Below are 6000 nucleotides of genomic sequence, written 5' to 3'. Positions count from 1 at the left end.
TCTCCTTTTCAGTTAGAAAGGGGTGTTAGGCAGGGAGATCCTCTGTCGCCTTATTTATTTCTAATTGCAATTGAAATTATGGCAATATCTATAAGAACAAATGAGGATACTGAAGGCATAAAAATTGCGGAATATGAAACTAGGTCTTTGTTGTATGCAAACGACATGACAGCTACTCTAGCAAATATATCATCAGTCGAAAAAGTAATAGAAATCCTAAATGACTTCGAAAAATGTTCCGGCTTAAAAATGAACCTTTCTAAAACCAAAGCTATGTGGATTGGAAAAAACAAAAATTCTTTAACAACACCTCTGGGTCTTGAGTGGTGTACAGCTGTCGAGACCCTAGGCATTTACTCCTCCCCTGACCATGAGCATGTTATGAAACAGGATTTCCAGGATAAATTAAATGAAGTTCAAAAAACGATTAACTTATGGAAACTCAGAGGTCTCTCACTATTTGGCAAGGTTACAATAATCAAACCTTTTCTAATCCCTAAATTATTATATGTATCCTCAATAATAGAAACCGCACCCGAAATTATTAAACAGATGGAGAAAATGATCTAAAAAATTTTATGGAAAGGCCCTAATAAAGTCACAAGGCTTTCTGTTATAAATACCTTAGAGAATGGTGGACTGAACCTTACAGACCTTGAGCTACATATTAAAGCATTAAGATTGTCCTGGATTCCGCGCCTCTCAGATGAGAAGGAAGGGCCCTGGATTTCTTATCTTAAATATTCTTGTTAGATTTAACTATGATGTAAATGAGGTTGACTTAAGTCTCAGTAAGTTTTACTTACAGCTTCTTAGATGGTGGGCGGATTTTAGATGCTCCTTTTCTGATGTGAATTATTCTCAAAATGTAATTTGGAATAATAAGGATATACGAATAAACAATAAACCCGTTTTTTATAAAACATAGTTTGACAAGGGGATAATTTATTTGAATGATTTACAGTTTGATGTTGACAATGTGCGCTCCTACGAATCCTTTAAGCAGAAAGGACTTAACACTAAGGGTGAAAATCTAAATCCGGATTTCCCAATCGAACGCACCCTCAGATCATTCGGATCATGCCGTATCGAAGGAACCGACGAATCCTTGTCCAGAGTGGATTCGTCGGTTCCTTTGATGCGGCATGATTCGAATGATCTGAGGGTGCGTTTGATTGGGAAATCCGGATTTAGATTTTCAAAATCTAAATCCGGATTTCCCAATCGAACGCACCCTAACTTTTTGACTTGGACAGCCTTGAGATCCTCTACTATTAATATGAAATCAAAAAACTCCTGCTCCATTCCCACAGCGGGTATAATCTCGATCCTATGAACTTCGATTGTAAGTTTAAATCTTTTAATACATATACGGCAAGGTGTAAACAGTTTCATTCTACGATGATATCAAGTAAAGCAAGAACCCCGAATGGCCTTAAAAAGTTGATAGCAGATTTTGAGCTCTCAAATGCGCAGGAAGTTTTCTCTATTCCTTACCTTGTTGCGAGCGAAACATATGTTTGGTCGTTTCAGTACAGAGTATTGAATTTCATTTTGTTTACGAATGATAAACTGTTCAAAATCGGTTTAAGTGATTCAGACAAGTGCTCTTTTTGTGGAACCTATACAGAAAATCTGTACCACCTCTTCTTTAACTGCTCCTTTGTGCAAGCCGTTTGGAACGTATTTACACTCTGGTGGTTTGATCTTAGTGGCGAATATTTAACTTTAACTTCAAAAGATATTATGGTTGGCTTACTTCAGAGGAACGATTTATTAAATTATTTGATAATTTTAGGGAAATTAGCTATTTGGGAATGTAGAAAAAATAACACCTCTCCAACATTTAGTTTGTTTTTGCACAAGGTTGAAGTTAAAACACAAGTTGAAAAAATAATTGTTATAAGAAACAGAACCCTTCGCGATTTTCAAATTAGATGGGAGCTTCTCATATAGCTTTTGTTTGCCTTTATTTTTTTTTTTTTAAGGAAAAGAATGGAAGACCAATGCATAAATTTAGATCTTTATTTATTAGTTTATTAGTAGTCTAATTTTTGTTAGGGGGTGTTTACATGATACCGGCGCGACTTTCATTCCGGTACGAGTTCACTCCAGTTCGCTCTTGTGGCTCTGTATTCGTTTTCATGATACCAGCACAAAATCTTGTACCGAAGCGGGTCATACCGGTGTGAGTTCACCCCGGTAACCGCACCGGAGCGAGATTTTTATTCCGGTACGAAAACTAGTTTCGATGTCATGTAAACGCGGTATGGCCGTTCGCTGCAGCATGAAATCACTCTCCTGGGAGTCTAGAACGGATAGCGCATGAGCAGTCTTCGATATTCAATTGAATATGGCGCCAAAATCACGTCGGTCGACAAAAAGTATCCCTTCATGTAAACACGGTATGAAATCACAATGTCATACCGGTATCAAACTCGCACCGGTGCAAGTTTTCACATGTAAATACCCCCTAGAGAAGTAACTGGGCGTCGCCATTGTCGGTGTGTGTTCGTTGTGCAATGCTTAAGAGCGGCTGCCTGAAAGAATCGAGAACTGCATTTCAGCGACCACTGAGTCGAATTTCTGATATTTCGTCTGAAGATATCCTTGGATTAACTATTTTCGAAAATCATATTTTAAAGTTCCAAGGTAGTTTATTTTTTGAGAAAATTGCAAGAGTTTGAAATGCGGCCTAGGTGCGGTCACGCGCCAATGAAAACCGCGAAAATTTAGGTCAAAGGACGAAGCCCCCTTCACGGTGAAAAATAACTCAATGAACTTGAAACTTTACCCAAACCTAGACCAATCATCTCACAAGAAAATTAACACAATAAACATTCCAAACTCGCTGGCTGCTGTCTAAAGCATGCAGATTTGTGTACGCTACTCAAAATGGTCTTGAAACTAATGCCTATTTTCATTAAAATAAAATTGTTTCTGGTATGTGATTTTCTCAAAATTAAATCTCATATATCAAAAGACGAAGAAAAGAACTTTATTTGTTCCAAGTTTCAAGCTCTGATTCAAACTCTTTCCCACTCAAGGAAGATCGAATATGCGTGCGATACTTGCGGCTCGCAATTCACATCACCGGAATTATGAGATCAGAACCGATTCACAAACACTTGACATCTGGAACCCGTGAATGTTTCCAAACATCACATATTGGTCCCTAAAACTAATCAGACTGACTGAAGACAGCCAATCAATGTTTTCCAATCCCAGATTTCTTTCCTATTCTGCTCTAAAATAATATATAATATAAATAACATGTGCAACAAATTTGCATACCATTTCGATGTCGCAGGAAAAAGTAGTGCAAATCAAACTTTACAACTCCTTTATCTTCTTTAATGAAGCAGTCGATCAGTAAAATGAAGAAAACCGTGTGATTTTGTTCCTGCCATGTTGTTTTGAGCAGCGACGGCTCCGAATCAATAAGCCAGTGTGACACTGAACAACTGTAACTCGATATGCACTTCGCTGATGCTGGTAACGCGCACGTGATCCTGGCCAGGCACTTACGCGTTCAGGGCGCTTTTAGAAAAGTACTGCTTGTGGGCTACGACCTGACTCTGGTGATGATGACCTTGTCAAGCTTAAGGACTGTACAAGAGATCTGAGAACCCACCTTTCCAGCTTTGGTTTCTTCCGCAAAAAAAAAATGGACGTTCATTATTAGTGTCAGTTTTTGGTTTTTTGACTTACAGTAATGCAGATTCTGGAAGGTCGAAGTTTTGCAAAAAAAACCTATCCATAACCACCATCCCCACAATTAAAAAATATAAAATTTGTAACTTTGAGGGTATCAGAGTAGTAAATTCCCCACCGACCAACCCGACCTCCCCCACCCCCATCCCCCCTGGCGATAAGCGTCAATTGTAGTTATTGTTTACTTTCCTAAACCGGTTTTCTCGTTGTTCCTACCATATTTTTTTTCGATTTCCGAGAAGATAGGAATCTTGCCAGCCTTGGTCTGTCTGGTGAAGGCCACGAAAACTAACTTATTGCTAGCGCAAGCGGGTGAGGGTCGTATCTACCTGATTACTAGCACGAGCGGTTGAGGGCCGTAGCTACCTGATTACTTACTAGCACGAGCGGGTGAGGGTCGTATCTACCTGATTACTAGCACGAGCGGTTGAGGGCCGTAGCTACCTGATTACTAGCACGAGCGGTTGAGGGCCGTAGCTACCTGATTACTAGCACGAGCGGTTGAGGGCCGTAACTACCTGATTACTAGCACGAGCGGGTGAGGGCCGTAACTACCTGATTACTAGCACGAGCGGGTGAGGGCCGTAACTACCTGATTACTAGCACGAGCGGGTGAGGGCCGTAACTACCTGATTACTAGCACGAGCGGGTGAGGGCCGTAACTACCTGATTACTAGCACGAGCGGGTGAGGGCCGTAACTACCTTATAACTAGCACGAGCGGGTGAGGGCCGTAACTACCTTATAACTAGCACGAGTGGGTGAGGGCCGTAACTACCTTATAACTAGCACGAGTGGGTGAGGGCCGTAACTACCTTATAACTAGCACGAGCGGGTGAGGGCCGTAACTACCTTATAACTAGCACGAGTGGGTGAGGGCCGTAACTACCTTATAACTAGCACGAGTGGGTGAGGGCCGTAACTACCTTACAACTAGCACGAGCGGGTGAGGGCCGTAACTACCTTATAACTAGCACGAGCGGGTGAGGGCCGTAACTACCTTATAACTAGCACGAGTGGGTGAGGGCCGTAACTACCTTATAACTAGCACGAGCGGGTGAGGGCCGTAACTACCTTATTACTAACACGAGTGGGTGAGGGCCGTAACTACCTTATAACTAGCACGAGCGGGTGAGGGCCGTATTTCGCTTATTAATTTTCCAATTTCAGATTTCCTGTTATTATTTTTTTTACGGAGTTGAAAGAAACTGGCAGGAGCAGCGAGAAAAAGGTCTTGGAAAGTAAACAATAACCACAACATTATTGACGCGTATAGCAAGGGGGAAGGGGGAGGTCGGGTTGGTGGGGAATACACTACTTAAATATACAGATTTCACATTTTTAATTGTGAGGATGGTTTTTTTTGTTTTTTTTGTTTTTTTTTTTTTTTTAAATGAAGAAGAACTTTATTTCACTACATAAATACTTATTACACTTTTCAAATAGTTAAAGAAAAGAAAAAAATAATAATACAACAACAGCAACAACAACTACAATGCTACTATTATTACAAAGTTGTGATAATATATTACCGTATTACGATACTTAGCCTGCGAGCAAGCTCTCTAGCTTGGGGGTGGGGGACTTGCTCGCAGGCTATACTTAACAATTATTCCACGAGCGCGCGTTGGATATGAGATGATAGATAGCCAACGAGGCGCGTAGCGCCGAGTTGGCTATAATCATCTCATATCCAACAAGCGCAAGTGGAATAATTGTTTTATTAAAAACAATCAAGAAATATTGCTAGATCTAACTGATTTCGCTGTGAGAGAAGAACCAGCAGACAATTTAATGGCCGCCATTTCTTGGCCATGGTATAATTGCTCATATACCATGGCCGCTCAGCCAATCAAATCCCTTGAATTGCATTATACAATGATCCAGTTTTTAATAATATTCTATATGACAGAAGTTTATTTTAAACGCAGATACTAAACACACGTACACACAAAACCAAACTGCATAAGCCGTTGCATTAGCGCGGCAGCTATTACTTAAGAAATTAGCTGAAGCTAATGTAGGTAAAAGAAGGAGCATATTGTTTTTCGACAGCTAAAATTAACTTTGAAATTTTTCAATGCGGTATTTAAATTTAATTTTTTTTATAAAGTCGGAGAGAAGCAATGCTTCTTCGTTAAGTTTCCTGGTGTATATATGTCGCTTGATGAATAAGAGTGTGTAATTAAATTTCTTTAATAATGGCATGGAGTTATTAAAGATTCCAAATAAGAGTTCTTCTTTGTTTGGAGTAAAGTTTGTGTTATTGTTATCATTAAACCAAGAC

The sequence above is a fragment of the Pavona decussata genome, unplaced genomic scaffold (assembly GCF_977016875.1).
Source record: "Pavona decussata unplaced genomic scaffold, jaPavDecu1.1 SCAFFOLD_25, whole genome shotgun sequence".
In the NCBI taxonomy this organism is placed as follows: domain Eukaryota; kingdom Metazoa; phylum Cnidaria; class Anthozoa; order Scleractinia; family Agariciidae; genus Pavona; species Pavona decussata.
This window is presented reverse-complemented; position numbering follows the sequence as displayed.